The following is a 25,176-nucleotide window of genomic DNA, read 5'->3' as shown; positions in this document are numbered from 1 at the left end:
TTTAACTCCAGCCTGCCGCAAATGGGTTATTTTGTTGTGCATGTATTTAACATCACCTGTCATTGTTGAAATTGCGCTTTTACCTAATTTTTTAACCCAGTCTCTTAGAAATACATGTGACCTATAACCTTGTAATATTTTGACCCCCTAGGAAGCTGGTTTTTATTCAATATGAGCGAAAAATTAACCTTTCTCTCCCATTTACATGGCGCAAATTACCCATTCACCTGGAGATATTGTAAAAAGTAGCATGGTGACACCCTTTTATTAAAAGTGTAAACAAAATGGTATTATGTCAGGATTTTATTCGCCAAGTTTGGTCAAAATGACACCATTCAGAGCGACAGGGAAAAAGTTCGAAAATTATGTAGTGATATAATTTCGATATCGTCATTTTGTAATCGATACTTATGTAAAATTTCTTTACAACATCATGAAAACTATATATTCGATAGATATGGATCTTAAGTCTTGGTATTTATTAAAATTAACCGTTTTGCTAAGCTTTTTATAATTGCTTTCTTTAGTTTAAGTGAATTATATCATTTTTATTTATTTCTAACGACGCAATTTTAACGTCCGTTTCCATGGAAAGGAGCATGGTGACCCCCATTTTTTATTTCATTTTTGCACTTGCACAACTTCCAAGAATATTTGTGCAAAGTTTCAAGAAAATGACACCACAACTTAATTTTGTAATTAGTAGTACTTCTATGAGGGCCCGTTCTGGTCAAAATTATGTTTTATTAATTTTAGTATGTTAGAATTAATTTTATGTAGATTGGAATTAATTTACTAGCACCTCGAATTAATTGTATCTTTCTTTTAATTAATTTTATACGCTTTAATTAATATTGTGTAGTCATACCGAATCAATTTATGTGTTCCAATTAATTATTTCTGCTTATCTTTGCTGTAATTAATTTTATGTAGTCTAGAATTAATTTTGCTAACATTTCAAATTATTTATTTTATGTGTCGGAATTAATTTTATGTAGTCTAGATTTAATATATTAATTCCTTCAATTAATTTTGGGTTCAAAATGTTTTCACGTGCTGCAAGTTGAATGTGTGCTAGAATTAATTTCTACCAGTGTCTTGAATTAATTTTGTGTTCGGTCTAAGTAATTATGTGTGTGTACGCTCGAATTAATTGTGTGTTTGTGCGAATTAATTATATGTGTTCGCTCGAATTAATTTTATGTGTTTGCTCGAATTAATTATATGTGTTTGCTCGAATTATTTCGGCCGATCCCACAGTCCTTTGCGCACACTTTCTTAAATCAATATGGCGGCTTCCGACCCGGAGTGGTATTATTCAGGCGCGCGCTCGAACCGTGATCTGTAAAAATGGATATCAATAAACTGATCACAAAAACTTTTGTGGTGTCTCCTGTCTGAGGGATCTTGTATGTGATTGCCCATAGAGCCAAGCCCAACCAATTTTGTGTTTTCACCCTCTCTATCGGGCTTTGCCAATCATCGTGTACTGTAGTGTAGTGCATTGTACTGTAAGCGTACGCAGCATTCAAGGCGAAAATGAAATCTGCTGAACAGATATCTACGAATATGAAAACCAATAAAGAACTTAACAATGACCACCAGGAAATGTCTCCAAGCTTGATTACTGTGAAATGTCCCTAATTACAAATATAGCATTCGGCAGTTTCACCTCTATCTGTATATATATACAGATAGACACAGAGAAACTGTCGCTATACGCGAAGCCGGCCTGTTTTCTCCTCCGGTATGTACAGGCCGGCTTCGCGCCTGTGTCTATCTGTATTACATATACAGATAGAGGTGAAACTGCCGAATGCTATATTTGTAATTAGGGGCATTTGACAGTAATCAAGCTTGGAGACATTTCCTGGTCGTCATTGTTATTATAAGTTCTTTATTGGTTTTCATATTCGTAGATATCTGTTCGGCAGATTTCATTTTCGATTGCTGCGTACGCTTACGGTACACTGCACTACACTTCAGTACACGATGATTGGCAAAGCCCGATAGAAAGGGTGAACGTTCACGTCTGACGTAAACATAAAAATTGGTCAGGCTTCGCTCTATGGGCAATCACATACACGATCCCTCAGACAGGAGACACTACAAAAGTTTTTGTGATCACTTTATTGTATTGATTTCCATTTTCACAGATCACGGTTCGAACGCCTGAATAAACCACTCCGGTCGGGAGCCGCCATATTGATTTAAGAAAGCGTGCGCAAGGACTGTGGGATCGGCCGAAAATAATTCGAGCAAACACATATAATTAATTCGAGCAAACACATAAAATTAATTCGAGCAAACACATAAAATTAATTTGCTCAAAGACATAATTAATTCGAGCGAACACATAATTATTTCGACCGAACACAAAATTAATTCAAGACACTAGTAGAAATTAATTCTAGCACACATTCAATTAATTGCAGCACGTGAAAACATTTTGAACCCAAAATTAATTGAAGGAATTAATATATTAAATCTAGACTACATAAAATTAATTCCGGCACATAAAAAACATATAAATAATTTGAAATGTTAGCAAAATTAATTCTAGACTACATAAAATTAATTACAGCAAAGATAAGCAAAAATAATTAATTGGAACACATAAAATTAATTCGGTATGACTACACAAAATTAATTAAAGCATATAAAAATTAATTAGAAGAAAGATACAATTAATTCGAGGTGCTAGTAAATTAATTCCAGTCTACATAAAATTAATTCTAACATACTAAAATTTATAAAACATAATTTTGACCAGAACGGGCCCCCATATACTTAACCTTAAAAGAAATTGGTTGAGACATGTCTGAGTATGGCTCCGGACATGAAAAAAAATTGTTACAAAATGGTTGCCACGCAGCGGCCATATCATATTGACTAATTAAAGTTAGGCTGTATTGAATTTCACAGTGCATACTTTGTTCTTTTCTGCAAATACTATCAACAATAACAACAACAATAATAAAAACAACAACAACAACAAATTTACAAAGTCCAAATATATTTTATTTTTCTCCATTTTTAAATATTTAATCATCATCATCATCATCAATATCATCTGAGATTGAGGACCCTATGGCCATATTAGATAATATCACGAAGCAAATCGACATGCATCATTCTCGCGAGCCAGAGCAATAATTTCCGCTCCGCTGACCTATGCAAAAATCAAATCTCTTGACGGGTAGCGCTGAGCTGTTGCTGTAAAGAGGCGGGTGGTTTACGACGATGACATGCATATGTATGATATAGGTCAATGTCCTTGGACCAATTTTGAAGGATATTGGTTGAAATATGTCTGAGTTACAGCTCCAGACATGAAAAAACACTTGTAATAACAAAATGGCCACCATGCGGCCATATTGGATCATATCAAGAAAGAAATTGATGTGCATATGTATGACATAGGTCAATGTCCTTGTACCAACTTCGAATAAAATCTGTAAAAAAAATCTGCTTGGTAGGGACACACAAACGCATGAACAGACAGACACATGGACATGACCAAAACTACTACTTCTGGGGGGACTAACAAACACCTGAATGTAATTATAAAATATTTAAATATACGGGCATTCAGGGTGAATATATTACATCAATTTGATTATAGTTTCTAGTCCTCTTTCTACTTATATAATAATTTTTCAGACAATCAACCCGTAAGGCAGTTTATATGTGTTGACAAATATGTTATCTTTTACAAGCACATAGCAAACTTTTCTTGATTTTTCATGAGCAATAGATGACATTGACTTAAATACATAACATACACAACCAATATATGTTTACATTTTGCCCATACACCAGATACAGGGAGAGATTTCAACATACAACCATTAACTCAGAAACCCTACAGGGAAAAGTAACCATTGTTTTCTTCCACTTTTGGGACAACTTACAAAACTTACACAAGGATGATGACATTGAGGTCAACTTAAAAATCTTAACTGTAGTGAACTTGACTATTCCTTTCAAATCCTGACCTAATTTCACATCTTCAACTGAGATACACTGCACGGTTAATTGTATGCACAAAGACATCAGGGGTGGACCATTTGATATCCTGGGGGGTCTGGAAGATTGATGAGGTAGCATTGTTTTTTGTTACCTGATCCATTGTACATTTTTTTCCCCCTCTTCCACCTTTTCTTTTTGCCAAGCCTTCACTGGCTGTTTTTAATTGATATTTGCTGGGAATCTTTTTTTTCTGAAAATCTTCCAGCCCTCCCCCAAGGATATCAAATGGTCCACCCCTTGGTATTGACCATGTTTACATAAAGGGATAGAATGACCAGATGGCAGGAAATGAAATATGTGAAGTATTTACAACCTTGATACTCTTAAACATTGAAAAAGTTATCGAATATATTTGTAGGAGACTAAATTGCTAAAATCACCTTCAACTTTGCTCTCTAATAAATTTTTCGCTGCATTAGAACTCCAAATATAGTTTACCTTATCAAATGCTTACTCAATCGCCACATTACTACTGTAAGTTCCTGTAGGTATAAAATCGCCAAAAATAAGAAAATGTTTTCACTATATTTATTAATTTGTGCATATCAACACAATCTGAATAAGTTATGGTACTACCACTAAATGGAACCTTCATGCCAGCATTTGAAGTGGTTGTTCTAAAGATATTTTTACCAAAAACAACAAAGAAAAAAAATATTACAATATTCATTTCATTCTGACATGGCAATATATGTATGAGAACATTTGTACGGATTTACAAACCAAACTCAAAAATAAGGAAAAAACTTCACAAAAATACAAAATTGAAGATATTTCTCTGAAAATTTAAAACAAGCAACCTAGCAGCCAATAGAGCTCCTTTGTATTATGTAGAGAATAACTTTTTGTGACACATGTGTTGATGAAGGAGGAAATTTTTGATAGCCCACTTCAGGTCGACCTGACCAATATGGCAAAAATTGCTGTAAACTTATGTAAGATAATTAAAGATGTTATCATAATTTGAACATATCTGATTTTTTAAAGTGATCTGTAGGAATATGTCTACTAAATATCAAAGCTATTAGCCAATTAGTTTTTTAGTAAGGAAATTTTTGACCAATAATGGCAAAAATAGCCCCCAAAATACAAAATTGCCGATTTCATCCTAATTTCAATATATCATATTAAGATAAACACTAGCAACCTGTATACCAAATATCAAAGCAATCAGACGCGTAGTTTTTAAGAAAAAATGACCAACTTTTGGGAAAATTGCCCCAAAAATTAAAAATATGAAAATTTCACTACAATTTGTACAAACTTGACTGAGGTTATCCCGAAGAACATGGATATATTTTTGAAGTAATTGGACAAGTGATATCAGAGAAGATTTTTTGACTAAAAACTCAAAAATCACCCCAAAAATACAAACATATAAATTTCACCCCAATTTGTACACATCTAACTTAGAATACCTAAAGGAACCTGCATACCAAGTTTTAACCAAATTGATTTACGGTTGCTAAGTTTTAGTAATTTGCAGGATTTTTCCTTTTTCCCCCTCATTTGCATATTTTTGACGCTGGCATATTCATTTCATCTGGACAAATTCACATCTCCACCCCTGCTCGTACCGTGGACAAAAACGACAATCACCGCGCTGTGTTAAAAAAATCGCCGCGGTGTGGTAAAGCTGTGGAAACGCAGCTATCTGTGGCGGCGTAGCGTGCGTCTATGCGGCCGCGGGTCATCAAAAGGTCGGCGGGGTTGACCTTTTGATGACCCGTATACACGTACGCTACCCAGCTACAGATAGCTGCAGTTCCACAACTACACCTCTGCATGCATCTGTACACCAAATAGTACAAACATACATACACACACAGACATGCAAATGAGATGCAAATGAACTGACTCACCTTTTAAGATAACCTTACATACGTATACCAAGTGCAAGCTAATAGGTTCTGTACCGCATCCCAATGTGCACTGGTATATTAGTGATTATAGATGCCCTTTGGTACAAAGGTTCTGTACCTTTGTGCAAAGGCCTGTCAGGTTATGCCATACCATATAAATACATGTATTTACAATAATAGTTAATAAGTTAATATTTCCTAGTCCTTTGGATAAGAAATTAATTTTCAGCCTGACATGGTCATTTTCTATATGCTGTGCTGTAACACATGCTATATACCATGGATCCATCTAAAATGCTTCCATAACTGTAATTTTGAAGATTGGCAAAGAGATAGCAGGAACAACGGTTCTAGGATTGAATCTTTCGCTACAGCCACATAGTCAAAAGTAAGTATGTTAAACGTACCTTGGAAGTCTGATTGAATCCACTGCATTCAGTTTTACTCATGACGTAATCACAGAAAGTCATTTAATATGCAGAAATGAGCAAATTATGATAATAGCCAATAACTTCCAGCATGACTAAAGAATCGCTACAATGACGCTATCATTATTTTACCTCCCTGCCAACGTACACTCTCTTTATATACTTAGGAAGTGTACGTTGGGAGGGACGTAAAATAGTGATAGCGTCCTTGTAGCGTTTCTTATGACATCTACATTACGTTTGAACCAACAACAACACAACAGTTATGTTCGTTGAATTTTATTGGTCAACAAAACATGACTAACAAGCATAAACAACAATACAAACAACAACAACCAGATGTCTGGGCACCCTGTGGTTGCAGTTTGTACTCTGAGCCATAAATTCATACGAATTAGTTTGACTTTTAGCGGCTATTGTAACACTAGCAAGTTTTATTTTCGTCGTTTTATGCGGAAATGCGAAAAAATATTTATTTATGCTTATTAATGAGTGAAAAAATGACGTCATTTGCAATAAGCGTTGTTGAAAATGTGAAATTCATATATTACAATGGACAGGCTAACGATTTCACCAAGAACAGAATGACAGAATACAATTACATATACTGATTTTACATTTCAGTTTTTTTGTTTTAACTTTGTCTCGGGAGGGGTGACAGCCTGTTTTGAAAGTTGGAAAGGGGGGTCACCCTGTTTAATTTTGGAAAGTTGGAATAGGGGAGTCACGCTGTTTTAGAAAGTACAAAACGGGGCGGGGTTCCCGGCCACTTTTTGATGTCTGCAAAAAGTCCACCACCCCTTGGTCGAAGAAACTGACCAGTCCCTAAACCATGAATTGTTTCCACTTTCCCTTACTTTGCATGGAGTTTCTTGCAAAACGTTATAATAACACACACAGGTATATTGATGACTTCGTAAGTTTGAATAATCCAAACATATCAAATTAGGGAGCGTTCAGTTTTTACGGCCTGGGGGAGGGCCGGCAAATCTTGTCGCCGGTGTTCAAAAAAATATAGACCCCCCTGCATTTTTTTGTGAAAAAAAGATGACCTCCCTTTGTCAGACGAAAAAAATTGATGACACCCCCCCCCCCTGAAAAATAACCAAAACCCATATGTCAAATTTACCCGCATGGTTTGGATTTGAACTCCGGTACGTGGCGCACTTTATTCGTGTAGCAGAGATGCCAGTGCACAAACTTCTCAGCCACATCCATTGAAACGTCTGTTAATTAGGACGACTGTAAGGCAATTTTTAACTTCATTTCCATAGACAACTCATGTCCATGGACATTGTATAAGTAAACTTTATTGGAGTGGTTCGCCAAAGGCAGCCCTCCGGTTAAGAGGGTCATGAGCCATTACGTAAAGTCAACTTTATTCTAGTGGGCCACCAAAGGTGGCCCGCCGGTAAAGAGGGTCGATCATTGCTATTGCATAAAGTAGACTTTACTAGACAGGGCCGCTGAAGGCGCGCGGCCATTACCATTATTCATGTGCGTGATCCCAGGGTCCCTCAAAAATGTTTCTAATACAAGCTGCGGCTTAAATGGGAATTTTACAGTAAGATTGCCGTGGGGTATTACATAAAGTCAATTTTTTGTTGGGGGCCGCCGGGGGGGGCCCGCCGGTAAAGAGGGTCGGATCATGGCCATTGCATGAAGTAAACCTAATTGGAATGGGCCGCCAAAGGCGTCTGCCCGTTAAGAGGGTCATGGGTAATACATAATGTATATTTATTGTAGTGGGCCGCCGAAGGCGGCCCGCCGGTAAAGAGGGTCGATCATGGCCATGGCATAAAGTGAACTTTATTGTTGGTATTATGTTTTTGAAAATGTGGTGACCCCCCCTTTCCTACCAGTGAAAAAGCGATGACCCCCCCCTTTGCGGATTCCAAAATTACGATGACCCCCCCTGGATTTTGCCGGCCCCCCCCGGCCATAAAAAACTGAACGGTCCCTTATCTGAATTATATTTATCCAGATGAGTTAGAGATAAAGAAACAACAGAAAGTGCGAATTCAGCTTCATACCTTGATCTGTTTATCCAAACAAGACATCATGCTCTGTACACAAATCTATATGACAAGAGGGATGGTTTTAATTTTAAAATTATTAACTTTACCTACTTGTCGTGCGCGTGCAACATTCCATCTGCATGCTCCAGCGTATGGTGTACATATTTCACAGCTCCTTAGATACTGTAGAGCTTGCGAGTCATATGATGATTTTCGAGAACGACATGCCTCATTGGCTTCTAAGTTAGTGAGGCAGGGTTTCTCGGAAAGTAAACTTGCAAGATCTTTTAAGAAATTCTATGGTAGATATGGGGACATGTATTCCAAATATGACACAAATGTTACACAAATGATGCGTGACAGTTTTCCAACTTTGACCTTTTACGGTAGCTTCATTGAGTTGCCATTGATTTTGACACTTCACATGTTTCAGATGCCATGCTTTTCGGGTGTATGTATACGGGTGTAGCATGCTAGCAGGGTATTCTCTCCATTCCGGACACCTGGTACCACCACTTATTATAGTATTCGTTGTTCAAGATGGTCCTTCATTATCTTGTAAATATTTTCTTTTTCATATTTTATACACAAGGACCTGGTAATTTATTACCTTGTATGATTTGGATTATTGAATTTGTTTTGACGTCCTATTGCTACTCCCAGGTGGATATGCTTGCTGGTGGACATCCAAGTCCCCGAGGCTATCAACAACCTGATTTAATCGGTAATCCTTTCATGAATAACAGAATAAAGAATACCGGTTTGGGTCAAGACCGGATCGACAAAACTACCCCTGAAGGAACATCCTGGGCAAATGCTTCATCAGTTGGACTGAGCCCACTGGTAATTTTAACTGATTTTGTGAAAGAGAACATAGAGTGTGATTGCTCTGTGTCACCCTGTCACACAAAGAATTGCATAACCTGTGCCGTTCTCATTCCAGACATTGTGATACAGAGTAACTTTTCTAAAAACTATATCACACAAAGGCCTTTGAACCTTTCGTGCCAATCAAGAAACATCATTTATGGCATAGAATGTACTTTGTGTGGTCTTTTATACGTGGGGAGACAGGAGAAAAACTATCCAATTTTAATGCCGCCTGCAGTCTATTTTGAATTTAAAAGAATACTGATGAAGATATAACACCCCTCCAATGGTCCTAAACTGAGCAGGAGCTATCGTAAACAACGCGAACACCACTGGATCACTGAGCTTGGTACAGCTATGCCCTATGGCTGTAATGATAACATTCTTAGTGTTGGCAACCTCTCAGGCCCTAGGGGTAATAGTGTCAATGTCATGGGTTTATTTAGTTCTCACCGAAGGAGGAGACGTAGCCATGGACATAGGCACAATAATAAGACCAATTACCCCAAATTCAGTTATCATTTGCCCTTATTAAATCAACCATTAGGTGTTCATAAAATACGAACTGCGTTGTTTTGATACTCACTGCCTAAGTTACGATCATTACAGTCCAGTGTTGAAATGATGGGTATAACTAACCCTGGAACACCTGAATATCGGTTAGTAGCTAACATATGTGATATAGCTAGGTACCGTCTTTTTAAACCTGTCGAGACGGAATGTTCCAACACTGACCAAAGATTAGTTTTTCCATTGCGGTTTGTAAACAAAGGGATTGACAAAATCAACATCAGCAATATTTTTCACAATAAGCAAGTTATAGATAAGATTCCACCATACTTCAAATTCCAAGAATCCCTTAATGTTTTCCTATTCATACAGTAAGAACATAGGCAGGAAACTTTTCAATTACAATAGGGCCTTAAAGGATTTGGATACCAGCAACACCACTTGCAATTGCATATCATCTCCCTTTTGTTACAAACCTCTTGGTCATGTAATAACCGCTGACTTTAACATCATTGATAATAGCAGACTCCATGACATGCAGCTGTTCCAGTTTGGCCCTAAATATCGTGGGTCACCTAAAGTAAAATTAACTTAAATTTTAAGACCATATTGATGCTGCAGAATCTTTTGCAAGGAAATGGGCAACACTTGGAGATGTTCACGCAGAATGCCTTTCGGACTCATTTAGTGCTGTCTGAGATAAGGTGAAAGCCCGCACTGTACGTCTTCATGCTTCAAATACAGTCATTAACACAAAATTAGCCTTTGTAGACCCTGCAGTACGCAAATGCCTAGGTGCCTCGCATGATGAATATGTTGTCTTACCACAAGGGCGCCAGGAAAAAACAAACAAACAAACAAAACACATACATAAATAAAAACAAAAAATAAACAACATACAAACAAGCATACAAATACATAAATAAATCATAAACACACACAAATATAAAGACATAGATAAACAAACAAACACAGCACATCGACAGTTGAATAAATAGCAAACATACAAACAAATAAACAAACGAATGTACACACACACATGCATATACATAAGTATAATATATATATATATTATATTTATATATGTGCATGTGTGTATATACATTTCTTTTTTGTGTGTATGTTTGTGTGTATGTGTGTGTGTGTGTGTGTGTGTATATAATGTATGTATGTGTGTGAGTAAGTGCTAGAGACAACAGCATATTGAGAAAAGATTGAAATGGTTGACTGAACAGCTCATGCAACATGCGACGATAGTGGTACTGCCGTCGCATGTTGAATATGTTGCATGAGCTGTTCAGTCAATCATTTCACTCTTTTATTAATATGCTGTTGTCTGTAACACTCACACACATACATTATATACATACACACACACAAACATACAAACAAATAAACAAACAAATGTATACACATATGCACATATATAAATATAATATAATTAATGTGTATATATATTTATATACATCTATACTATATTTATATATATGCATGTGTGTATACATTTATTTGTTAGTATGTTTGTTATTTATTCAACGTTCTATGATAATGTATGTTAGTTTTTTGTTTATCTATTTCTTATGTTTGTCTGTGTATTGATTATTTATGTATTTGTATGATTGTTTGTATGATTGTTTATTTTTTGTTTATTAATTAATTTATTTATTTGTTTTTCCTGGTCCCCTGTGGTCGTACCTGCAGACAAAGCCTCTAACACATTATTTTGTCTGCAAGAGCTATTATATTCAGTGCTTAGTGGTTGAACTGAAACTTCATTCAGATCAGAGAAATAACGCATATTCTCTTTCGACCTCATGCGAAGAAGATATTTTGCTTAATCATGCATCCGTGATGAGAGAGTTTGGCATATCCTTAGCCAGTGATGACAATGTACTGCCACACCTGTACTGGATTCCCAAGATCTATGATAACCCTTATAAACAACAGTTCATAGCAGGTTCCAGCAAGTGTATGACAAAACGTTTATCACATCTATTGACCATTATTTTAACTATACTTTACCTCAAGCGAGCCTATTGGTATGGATATTTATGAGAGTGACGTTCGCACTCGCAGCTCTCCGCTGCAAATGTGACAAAATACAATATACCAAACTGTAAAATACAATACATGCAACTAGCCCACACGGGCTTACAGGTCACTTCAAAGCATTAAAGTAAAATAAATTAGCACAGGTGATACAAAAAGGTTTTCCTGACAGTATAAGCTGCTTCGACAAAGCGTGCTAACGGTCTACAACAATTTGTAAATAAGAATTTTAACTTTTCAGGGTCTGATAAGTCACTGAAGTTTGCTAATTTTTCTGTAATTTTGCCACATAATATTCTACGATGATGGCCATATGCCTTACAGTAGAACAGAAAATGCGTTTCTGTTTCTTGGGTACGCAAATCACAAAGTTCACAAATTCTATCTTCTACGTTTAGGTCTTGAAATCTACCCGCTTCAATACGCAGGGGGAGGGTACCTGATCTCCACTGAGCAATGAGAGACCTCTGGCTCCGACATAGATTTTCCTTTAGGTGCTCTTCAGATCAGGGCCATAGGTCTCTTTAAAAGTTACGTACGTACGTAGCTTGGGTTTGCTCTGTACAGAGCTATAGCCCATTCCTGTTTTGTGTGATTATATAATAGGTCCTTTACAATGGACAGATTACATGATACGACAGAATCAAATATGTCAGCCCTTCCTAATTCATTGAAAACATCATAAATCTCTGGGGACCAGTTATTATTATTAATGTTAAGATCCCAAATGAAAACTTTCTTCGTGAGCCTGTTATCAGGCATCACAGGTAACCTGTTCCACATTCCTATCATATTCAACTTCCGTCTTTCCCGTGAAGAGGCCCATCCCGTATCTCCAGTAATGGCGTGAATGGGAGCAAAGCGATTAACCCCAAGGTAGAAACGAATCGCTCTACTTTAGACTGAATCGCAGCACCTGAATTTCTTAAGCCCTATACTCGACTACAATGATCCATAATGGGAACAACTCCTATATTAAATATATACGAGTATGTACCAACCCCATGTCTTTCGAGGGAAAATTTAGACATTATGGCACCCAGGGCTCTTCCAGCAGAGTCAGCAAGTGTAGACGCAGTAAAGTCAAAATTCAAGTGCTCATGAAAAATAACCCAAAGGTATTTATATCTTGTATATTTATCTGTATAGGTAAGGACTTTGTTTCCGAGGCAAAATTTAAAAGTACTACGTTGTATATGAGTTGGTCTAAAATGAACGACCTGTGATTTAGAATCATGAGCTACCATACGCCATTTTAAACACCAATTATGAACAACTGACAACAATGATTGTAAATTTTCTTCGTTTTCGGCTAAAATGACAATATCGTCTGCGTATAGAAGAATAGACACCTTGAAATCTTTAACTGGGATCCCTAAACGTAAGTCATTGATACTCACTGCTAAATCATTGATGTATACAGAAAATAACGTAGGTGATAAAACATCACCTTGTCGTACGCCATTTAGTATTTCAAACCACTCTGTATATTTACCATTGACATTGACGCTGCAAACAGGTGCTCTGTAAATACACTTGATCGCTCTAAACATTTCCCCACAAGCCCAAAATACCTTAATTTAGAGAATAACAACTGATGATTGACGCAATCAAAAGCTTTTTTCAAATTCATAAAGCAAGTCCTACGTTTTTGCGATTGCGAAGAATGGATGACAAGGTAAACACATGATCCTGACAACTTCTGTTTCTGCGAAAACCGTTTTGCTAATCAACTAACATATTATTATGATCCAAATACTTCATAATTCTATTGTTCAGAACAGCACTATACAATTTGTAAACTGTACAGAGAAGACTAAATCTGCGATATTTAAGTGGTACTCTAGGAGCGCTCAATGCACTTTTTGGAATTGGAGAAATAATGGCCTTAGACCATACAGACGGCATAATACCTTCATCAAAGCAAAGCTGAAATAGTGTCCGCAGAAACGAAATGGTAGCGCTGTTTTTAAGAACCTCGTAAGGGATTATATCTATTCCTACTGCCTTCCCCTTTGCTGAACGTGCTGCCACCATTTCAACCTCGACTTATGTAATATCATTGTTGAGCTCATTTTGGCCATTAACTTCATACAGAGGGACTTCATCAATAAATTCCTCAGTACATCACGTAACTCTTTCATAAAAACCGTCATCAAAGTTTTCATAGGCACCGAAGCCTATGTAGAGCCCTTTAAAATCATCTTTCCAGTGTCATAGTACTCTACTTTCTGTAACAATATTTCTGCCGTCATATTGTTAACAACTTCTACATGGGAATACATGAGAGCTTTCGCGGGCCCAGATTATTTAGCGAATTCCAGAATGAATTCGGGTCACTCGAGATGACGGACTCCAAATCGTTCTGTAACTGTTTTTGATGAGCACGTTTCGTCTTCTTCAGCGTTTTATCAAATAGATGCCTAGAATTTAGAAAGTCCGCTCTTCGGTCCGTCTTTTAGATAACTCTTTTCTTTGAGACGCGTCTGTCGCCAGAGTCTATCCAGCTCGTCATTCCAACAAACAGCTCTTTTCCGCTGAAATTTACGAGTGGACTTGGAAGTGGAAGTATCCAGATAAGGGGAGAACCATTTGATTTCGGGGAGGGGGGGGTATGGAGGAAGTGGGTATGGGAGCAATTTTTGTTTTCCTGGTTAGAGGGACAGCATTTTTTTTCTACTGTCAGACCTGCATCAATTTTTTTTCCAATGCAGTAGCAGTGCAATTTTTTTGTTGGTCATCAAGTATGTAATGCGTTGTATAATATAAGGGAGTCGTCATTATTTGCGGCCTGAAACTCCGAAATTTCGAGTGTTCCCCCCCACCAACCATGATGAAGTTGAGTAGCCTCCCTCTCTCTAACTCTAATATTTTGACTGACCCCCCACTTAAAGTTAAATACCAATACATGTAATTGTAAAATTTACAAAACAAAGCAACAGTAAAGACTTTCAAATCCTGATGTACCCTGCTAGACTATCATCAGTTATCTCATGATGGTTCAAAAAAGGTGAACCCATCAAAATGAAATTCAAAGTCACATTAAATAAAGATATAAAAGCTCTCGCAGTATCTAACCATATAGTATATTGTTTAATTTGGATGGGTATCATGACAGAGTTTTCACAAGGATATCTTACCGGGCAGAATTTGACAGTACAGGGCGAGAACACGCGAGAGGCTTAGGGGGAAAGTGTCACAGGGGCTTTCCCCTATCTTGCATGGAAATTTTTAAGATATTGATGTGTGCAATGGTGCAGTCTGGTGCAATCTGAGAGGTGTTTTTTAACTTTTTTACTAAGTGAAACTGTTAGAATACCCCAAGGGGGAGAGCCCGAGAGGGGGTTCCCCCTGTCGTATTGAAATTTTGAGAAATTGATTTCAGTTTATTTTGCACTCGGTAACACTGTTTGAAAATGACATTGAACACTGACATTTTTTTTACATTTTTGCCTGATCAGTGTTTGAGTCACAATATTCAACAACCAAACAATGACAATATAATTTGTGAAAAACAGTTCTGTTTGCCAGAGACTGAAGACAAATGAATATACAGGAACGGAAAATCTGTGAACTTCTTGTGTCATTTCTCCAGCTGCCAGCTTCTAATGAAAAGCAGGAATATGGTATGTTTAACTGTCAAAATGGTCATTAAACTGAGGTAAATTAAACATGTTTCTGTGATAATAAGGATGAATTCACAACAGTTCAGTTTTGTCCTAGATCCTGTGAAAATTTCGAGAAATAGATATGCGCCACGGTGTAGTGTAGTGCAATCCGAGAGGTATGTTCAATTTGTCTTTTACCAGTAAAACTGTTAGAAGACCCAAGGGGAGAGCACGAAAGGGGGTGCCCCCTCTCGCATTGAAAATTTTGAGAAATGGATATGTGCAATGGTGCAATCTGAGATGTGTTTCAATTTATTTCGCACGAAAAATTGAGTAACCCCACCCCCCTTCTTCCTCTCCACATTTTGAAGTTTTCAATTTTTTTAGTGACCCTGATTTCCGGCCCTTCCCCCTCACATTCCTCCGAATACCATAAAGGATAGCCCATTTGTCCGTCCCCATCGGGGTGGGTAGGTGTTTTGTTGTATTGCTAAGGGAGCCTTCAGTAATTACAGGGGGATGGGCCGGGGGAATTGGGGGGAGGGTCACTTTTTAGAAAACAGTTCAAGGGGGAGGGTCACTTTTCATAAACCTATCTTGGGGGGAGGGTCACTTTTGACAGAAGCTGATATTATGGCCAAAACTTTGATTGTCCGTGTGATATTTCCTGAATAGGAAATCACCAACAAAATACGCACACACTTATAGACCGCCATGCATAGTGAATTGACATTTTGGTGAAATTCCAAAATCAAATTTCTTACACAACCATAGACTTGTAACCACTCTAGTCTAATCCAGAACAATAATCTTAATAATCAAGCATACATAAATGCACAGATTTATCTAATTTTGTACTGAAAAAAAATTATTCATAGTTTCATCATAGACCCCAATGCATAGTGAATCAACATTTTGGTGAAATTCCAAAATCAAATTTCTTGCACAACCATGGACTTGTAACCACTCTAGTCTTATCAAGAACAATAATATGAATAATCAAGCATACATAAATGCACAGATTTATCTAATTTTGTACTGAAAAAAAATTATTCATAGTTTCATCATAGACCCCAATGCATAGTGTATTGACATTTTGGTGAAATTCCGAAATCATATTTCTTGCACAACCATAGACTTGTAACCACTGTAGTCTAATAAAGAACAATAATCTAAATAATCAAGCATGCATAAATGCACAGATTATCTAATTTTGTACTGAAAAAAATTATTCATAGTTTCATCATAGACCCCCATGCATAGTGTATTGAATGACATTTTGGTGAAATTCCAAAATCAAATTTCTTACACAACCATAGACTTGTAACCACTCTAGTCTAATCAAGAAAATTAATATCAATAATCAAGAGTACACAAATGCAAAGATTTACCTATTTTGGTATTGGAAAAAACTATTCATATTTCATCATAAACACCATGGATAGTGAACCAACTTTTTAGATGAAATTCAGAAATCAATTTATTGTACACAAATGTTCATTTTACTTCCCTATTCAAGCAAAGTACATTTAAATACATTATCAAACATATATAAAATACAGATATATCATGTTTTGTGAGGGTAAATTGTCAATAATTTGCCTGATAGACTCCATGTATTATGATTTGATATTTCTGGATGAAGCACTAAATCAGCTATATCTTACCTTCTTATAGTTGCACAAAATATGGTGACCCTCCCTAAACTGTATGAAATACCATATCTCTTCAAAAATTCTTGTGTAATAAATTGCGACTGTCCCTCCAAATACACCAGCCCTCCCCTCTGTAAGTTGTCCCTAACATAACAATTGAACTAATTGTTATGTAAATTAGCTGATACTGTTTCAGTTATTCCCGGGGAGAATACCGCAGTGGTTGGGGGGGGGGGAGGGTCAAGTTTTAGAATGTCGGACAAGGGGGAGGGTCACATTTTAGACAGGAGGATAGGGGGGAGGGTCACATTTTACGGTACAGGTGTTCGCGAAACTTCCCTGGCCCACCCCCCTGTAATTACTGAAGGCTCCCTAATAAAGGTTTATTCTACCAAACTTTGGTGTTTTGGTCTTGCATTGACCTTGACAATCTTGCGTAAACGTTTTATCCGCATGCTGCATCTATTATCTGACCAGTTTGATTGCCTAATTCGCCAAAGCAAGCAAGGTAGTAATTTAGTCTATTATTGATATAACTGAAGATATACCTTGCTGGTTCGCTCGTTGTTGACTTTGTCAAAGTTAATCCGGTGATAATCTGGTGACAGCGTCCACAGATTAGTAATTTACCCTCGCTTACTTTGGCAAATTAATTAGGCACTCAAACTCATCAGATAATAGACTAAATTACTACCTTGCTTGCTTTGGCGAATTAGACAATCAAACTGGTCAAATAATAGATTCAGCATGCTGATAAAACGTTTACGCAAGATTGTCAAGGGCAGTGCAAGACGAAAACACCAAAGTTTGGTAGAATAAACCTTTATTAGCAATACAACAAAACACCTACCCACCCCTGGGACGGACTCATAGGCTATCCCTATGGAATACATGGCTAGACACCGGTGAATCGATAGTGCTTTGACCATGGTCATGTGATCTCAGTCCCCGGTAAACCAGTTTGTTGATTGAGTGATTCGTCTTAACAGTGTCTTAACACTAGTTTATTGACTCCTGTCTTGTGTTTTAAATTTTCACAATTTACAGAAGTCAAATAGTCCCCTTTAGATAGTGCCTATGCCATTGAGATATTGCAACAGAAATCCTGAAATATGATTTCTTGGGTCAGAAAAGGGAAGGAAAACATTGAGTGTACTGAGGTGTAAAGTAGACCTATGTAGCGCATACTTATATCATAAGTGCTGGGAAAAAAACATAAGAATTGCTTGTGGTAAAAAAATTTACGCTGCCATAGCGCCGGCAAAGAATACATGAGAATAATTCCAAATTTTGCTAATTTCTGGGTGCATTGTGACAATTTTTTTTTCACTTCTGTCTATTATGACAATTTTTTTTCCTCAGGCCATGACAGAATCAATTTGTTTTTTCTTCTCACCTGTTGACAAATTTTTTTTCTTCTCAAATCCTCTATACCCCCCCAGAAATCAAATGGTTCTCCCCTAACTAACTTGTCATCCATCTCTGTAAATAAAGCCTGGCACAATTTTGCATAGATGCTTACTTGTCTCTGCTATTACACAACAAACTCTTGTGAAAATTATAACTGTCAAGCTCAACCAAGCGTATTGATCTGTTGACAAAAGTACAAAAAAGATCCGAAACAAAAGATAGCAATGGATATTCCTAGTCATTCTATTGACTTGACCTTTGCATGGAAATCGCTTTTCACCATCGCACTTTGCATGGCAAGAGATATCCAACGGACTAAGCATTATTTACTTGGGGTGGTTAAAGCCGCCGTTCTCAATCCCAGGTTCGCGCATTAGTGGGTACTCCACCCTGTCAACATAGTATCGTTTTCATTGTTTTGCGTCAAACGCCGCTATATTGGTAGATTTACAAACATAAATTCACGTTGAACGTCGATGAGCACGTCGAAGTGCGTACATTTTGGCATGAGGTATTTTCACCATACTTGGTGCGTTCGAGTTACAGATTTCACCGATTCCAGCAGTGTGTCGCTTGGCGCCGGATGCGGACAGTGTCCTCGACAATTTTCCCCCTCTACTGTCTATGCCTCGATCCACAAAATTACAAGTCAATATACTGGTACGCAAAAAAGCACGATCTGCATCGTTCGAATCTCTCAAATTCTTAGAACTAATGTTTTATTACATGTAAATTTGGAAACATCGGTGTAGAAACCAGCCAACGTAAAACTTTTATTTGAGGCCAAGATGGCGGTCGGAAGTCAGAAAACAAGTCCAGATCATCGTGTATTACATTATTTGCCAATTTGTGTTGCGAGACTTCGTTTGCATTGAAACAAAAAAGTACAAAAATCAGATGCATTTCGAAAACTCGGACAGGAAATCTCGTAAATTTCTCAGACGGAATGAACTCGGATCGATATGCAGCGGAACTGCATCGCGTCGGTTATTCATAAGATGGCACTCACTTGCTCACGTGGATATGTACGCTCGAAGTGACGGCGGAACGAAACAGAGGAAGTCAAATTATACTTTTTTAGCTCCATAGTCAAATAAACATTTGGTTTATTAGTAGACTCATGGAGGTACAAACGACACTCCATGGGAAACTATACACGGATACCGTACCGCTTCACACCTCTGTGCCAGGGTATTGAACATTTCTTGATTTGTCATTCTGAGTTTAGCATCATTAGTTTGGATATGACAACGCGTCTATCTGACTCCGACTCTGTCGGAAGTATCGGGATATCCTTGACCGGACACATGCTTGGCGTGATGAGCGATTTTTGGCCCGAAAACAGCATCTGATGCAGGCCAATGACGTAATCGTCAAAAGAAGAAAATTGATATACCATTTTGCGTGACTTTTGTTGTCCGATCGTTGAATCCAAATTTGCCCGGCGTACCATACACATTTGCCATCGTTGGGTGTCAGGTAGAAGCCACAAAACTAAAAACCGAACGGCCCTTTCAAGGCCATCAAACTTTCAAGTAAGAGAGAACCCGATAATACATTTTCTTCTTCACGTCATGTTTGTGGAGGGACCATGTTCACGGTTACTAAGATGTTATCGACTTGAATGTAGTCTGATCACGTTTTTTTATCGCCAGAAATGCGGCGGGTAGGTACAAAAGTTGGATAACTGTGAAGAAACTATTACGCACATCATTCGACACTGGAAATCTTGACACATATTTTATTTATTTTAGTCACCATTAGCAGATAAGGCGAATGCTAATCTACATTAGGTACACATCCAGCTGACTCGTGTCTTACTTTGCACAAGGTTTGATTGACAGTGGTATTCAAATCCAAATCGGCGTCCCCTGGGTCGACGTTCTCACTGGCCACGCACAATTACTCACTAAAATTGTCCCGAAAACTTATCGGTTTAAAAAATATGGAGTCGTTATGTATTGATCAGGTATTTACCCTGCTGTAGAGCATTCCCATTTCATAAATTTTCATAAAAAAACACGCAAAAAACCGCAATCTGTGGAGCTCTCAGTTCAAGCTACTCGCACGGCGTCTCTTTGCATAATGAGCGTCCTTTCATGTAATCCGGTATTTATAACCAATGGGCGTCTTTAAGGAGTGTGAGGGACTGCGCAAAAACGGTTGTCAATGGAATGCTATGTTGGAGGGAGCATGGACTTAAAATGCTATGGTTGAGTACAGTCCCCAGTTGAGGGACTGTGGCTGGAGGGAGCATTGACGTAAATTTTACGTTCATGGACAAAGGTGTACATAATTTACGTGACAATTAATGGAAACTACGGACAACTTTTTCGGAAACCCGGCGGCTTGGTGATTAGCGAGACGCGTACACTGGACGCTATGGCCATTTAACCACTACAGATCGGTCGAGTCCACGGTCACCCGTGATCTATTCAGCTCTGGGACTATTCGCCTATAGACGTGTGTACATATGCCTGGTTTTCAGGCATATGTACACACGTCTATAGGCGAATAGTCCCAGAGCTTAATAGATCACGGGTGACTGTGGTCGAGTCACACGGCAATGAGATTTTTAAAACGTATTTTGTTTCGCTTCATTTGGAATTATTCGTAATACATTCATTTGGATTTGAATGTTGGATTTTTCCTAAATCACACTTAACACTCACTCAAACCAGAAAACATTTTGCTTTATTTAAAAAAGAAATCATGATCAATTGATTTCGTTTCGACATGGCTATTTATCTGAAAACTGTAGCCGCGTGTGGCTGGCACATGGCAGCCCCTCACATCCCTCGGCCACCCCGACTTTATAGAAAATAAGGTATAGTCCGCTTTTGAAGGATCTATTACATAACTTGTATTTGACAAGTTCAAAACATTGGTTTGGTAGCACCTGCTTGTAAACAACCGGACCTAGCTTGCAAAAATTGGCCAACTACGGGCATTTGAGGCCTTCGTTTCACAAGATCTTTCCAGGGAAAACGGATGCGAGCTGATCAGTGTGAATTCATCGATGTATGAAAGCAGTGAGATATTTGTCGGTGAGTCCTGCTTCTTACCAGATAATATACCTCAATGGTTCGTAATCAACGCTAAGGGAGCCCTCAGTAATTACACAGGCGGCCCAATCACTATTAATAAGCTTATTATTGAGTTTTCTCAGTTTTCTCTGTCACTGTCAGTCCCTCTCCTTTTCTTCATGCTCTGACTGATCGTAGTAAATAAAATAAATGACTATATAGCCTAACCTATAGCCTCTTGACTCTTTATGTATTTTACACCCCATTACAAGGACGCTTATCTCTCATATACACATCTTGTAATTAATTAGTCAACACAACTAATTATGCTAATCCGTGGACTTATCAAGAGTTGGCCAACATTGCAAAGATAGAGATGTAAATGAAAAAGGAGTAGTAACCTTTCCTATCTTTCGCGATGTTGACTAACCCATAAAATCCCTGATAAGTCCAGGATTAGCATAATTAGTCAAGTTGACTATTAATTACAAGATGTGTGTATATGAGAGATAAACGCCCTTGTAATGAGGTGTAAGATAAATAAAGAGTCAAGAGGGTAGGTTAGGCTATAAAGTCATTTATTTTTATTAACTACGATCAGTCAGAGCATGAAGAAAAGGAGAAGATCTGATCATGGAGGTAGTAGGAGAGGAGCCCCAACGCCTATTGTTCCTTTTGACGCATGTCAGTGGTTGCGTTTGTTTACCGAGTAAACAAAACGCTCTGAGCGCTGTAATCTCTTTACGTACAGTTACGGTGTTCGGGTACTCTCGATAATCTACGGACATGATCGGTTACGGCATGCGCATGCATAGGCAAGTCCGCTTTTGTCAGCGACACGTCTCATTCAACATGGCGTTCTCCGGCAACGACAGCTGCATTGACGACATAATTGGCGATTTTCCTTCAGTATGGGAAGATTTACCAGAGATGGAAGGCAAGATTACTCCGAATTCAACAGAAGTATTTTGCATCTGTAACGGAGTGGAAACAAGTACCATGATTGCCTGCAACAGCCCTAAATGCACGGTGGAATGGTTTCATTACGGTTGTGTTGGCTTGACAGCTGAGAGCATTCCAGATGGATCGTGGATATGTCCGAAATGTTCTGGTAGGCACATTTGTCTTTCTTCCTCCAAATAATGTTTCTTTAGTCAAGGCAGGAAACTGATAAGCGAAACGGATTTGCGGTGCCTATAAAGTGGTGTCATTAAAGCGGCACTTTTCAATCCCTGGTTCTCGCATTAGTGGAGTTCTCCTCCCAGTCAAACACATGGCCAGTATGATGTTTGATTTCTATAACATTAATTACACCATAGACCCTCGAGAAAAACGAGGGTCTATGGTTTTTCTCGAGGGTCTATGATTACACAAACTCTTCTCAACCTTTTGTCACATGTTGCTAATCCTGCAGAGTTTATGCAAGCTTTTGATTGACGGTCAGTTCAAATAGTCAACGGTCATTGATTCCCCACCACAAACGCTTGAATTTCCTAAAAAATCGTCTTCCAGTCGCGTTAACCTTTGAATATCACCACAGAGTTCGATGGGCAGCAACTTCACGCTGACAGCTTAGCAGTCTGTCTGTGTATTTGCGGCCGGGGAAAACTAAAAAAGTTGCCTTTTCTGGAGCGAGTGCCCGCGTGTTGCCTGTTTGGTGTCCACTTACACAATGAACGCCGCCATACCTTGGCGTCCTTTTAAAGGGAGGCTCCGCCTTTAAAGCTATTAGGAATATTAGGGCGCAAATTTATTTTGAATCCCTGCTATCTCCATGAATCAATCGGTACCAATCAATCTACCTCCAAGGACCAGGCAATTTCACCTTGTTGACTGTTTTGATTGTGTACGTGTTGTATTGTTTGTAATAACTGTGTTTGGATCTTGTCATGTGAAATTCCTTAAATTTTCATCATTTTGATATTTTGTTGAAAGCCGTGTACACCACACTGCATATATATATATATATAGAGAGAGAGAGAGAGAGAGAGAGAGAGAGAGAGAGAGAGAGATTTCTCACCATTCCAACTAATAATTCTCAACTTCAGGAAAAGAAGTTAATCAAGATATGGGAACTGAGAAAAGTTTTGAAAATGAAGACTCTGGGAAAACACCCAAGACAAGGAATTAAAAGGTATTTCAGTTTTGTTTCATGTCTGTTTCTACTTTCATGCTCTGTTGAAAAGCAGTGTGGTACTAGTAATATGTAATTAACTCAACCCTATTTGTTTCAGTATTGAGGTAGTACTCTTTCCTACCTCAATGGTTTCAGCTTTTGTCCCAAAAAACATCGTTCCACCAGGTCGTACTGTATTTGCGGTATATTGCCATTGGGTGACAATAGTAATACAAGTAATAACCATAATACTGGTTTTTGAGCAGTTTGCCATCTGACTATCAAGATTGCAGAAAACCTTTAAGTCGTTTGAAAATTTGCTAATTTTTCTTGAGTCTCGAAGTATAATTTCCTACTCAACTGTAAATTACCTTGCGACACAGAATTTTAATGAGTCATGAGTCAAAAGATATACTTAGCAGGCACTATGTTTTTGAGTTGATGCCTGTTGTGTGTTTCTGTTGATTTCATCTAAAAATCTAATGTTTATGGTTCCATTTTTTTCAGTGAAGAGTACCTCAAGCTATACCTTAGAAGATGCACTGTCATCCAGTGAAAAGCTGATGAAAACTACTACAGAGGAGATCATCCGAAGTCCAAAACTGAGATTAAACCATCAGAGAGCAAAAGAGATGGAGCCAGTTCTGAAAATGCTTACATCTTCAAATGGTAGCAAAGAACTTTCCGGTTTTTTGATTGAGCGTGTTTGGCAAAGCATTAGTGTTGATGAGATATCAACCCAGTCTCTGGAAAAGATGTGTTCAGCTTTTCATGGTATACGATTGGATGATGAAATTGAGAATGAATTTCTGGCATTTTTGTCATGTAATGAAATTTTGATTTCCTCTAAAACAGTAACTTTTCTTGTGCAATTTCTATTGACTCAACTTATGAAGTTATTATTGCAGGCCAAATGTAATGGCATTAATTGTACAACACTAGATAATGGTAAGGTAGATGGCCTCAGTAAGGATGAGGAGCAAGTTTTGAGGTATGTATCAGGTTTCATTCCACACAAATTGATATGTTTTTACAGAAGACATCAAGGTAACAAGTCCGCTCAGGCATGTCTGGCATTTTTAGAAACACTGCGAACAAATGCTGGCAATGACACCAGTATTTCATTTTCAAATTATACTAAGAAGTGGGTTGAACTTTTAAATAGGGGTGGCTTGTTTCAGGTAGATGATAGCTTTTATCTATTTATGAAGAAAGTTGAAGAAGTTGCAAAGCCCCATCTTGACTTGCAGAATGTTAGGGGATACAAGGACACCAATCTGAAATCTGTAATTTTGACAACTCTGCAGAAATCTGTATCTGTTATAAATGGATGGCATGTTTTATCCCAGGTTTTAATCACACATTGTCAGAGTCTTTATTTATCAGAGTACTTGAGTGTTATGTTGATATTAGATGCCAGTCATATGCCAGTATTTACATGTATTTGAGAAAGAAAAAAGATGAAAAGTTATCAAGAAAGGGTGAGAAAAGTTTAAGAAAAAAGTTATGCTCATGATGTTGCCTTTGTGAGGATTGCAACCATTGATATTAAATGTAATGCAATAAAGTTTTTAAAAAAAGGAAATGGCACT

At 37.8% G+C, this 25,176-nt stretch overlaps 1 protein-coding gene and 1 long non-coding RNA gene across 4 annotated transcripts in view; both read left to right on the top strand.

Moving 5' to 3' along the window:
* The first annotated feature begins 6,191 nt into the window (after positions 1 to 6,191).
* The window catches only part of LOC139138821 (kelch-like protein 38), an 87,485-nt gene continuing 68,500 nt past the window's right edge, over positions 6,192 to 25,176 (top strand). The window contains exons 1-2 of one of the 3 annotated variants that reach the window (XR_011553678.1): positions 6,192 to 6,282; positions 9,004 to 9,175. The gene's annotated coding sequence lies outside the window, so the exon portion shown is untranslated. Of the gene's footprint in view, positions 6,283 to 9,003; positions 9,176 to 20,869; positions 21,490 to 25,176 lie in introns of those variants that run through there. The other 2 variants (XR_011553675.1, XR_011553676.1) reach the window with 2 other exon arrangements.
* Positions 22,080 to 25,169, top strand: LOC139138822 (uncharacterized). Its single transcript, XR_011553680.1, has 2 exons — positions 22,080 to 22,579; positions 23,517 to 25,169. It is a non-coding gene; the product is annotated as an uncharacterized lncRNA (long non-coding RNA).

Source organism: Ptychodera flava, chromosome 8 (assembly GCF_041260155.1).
Source record: "Ptychodera flava strain L36383 chromosome 8, AS_Pfla_20210202, whole genome shotgun sequence".
Lineage (NCBI taxonomy): Eukaryota > Metazoa > Hemichordata > Enteropneusta > Ptychoderidae > Ptychodera > Ptychodera flava.
This window is presented reverse-complemented; position numbering and strand designations above follow the sequence as displayed.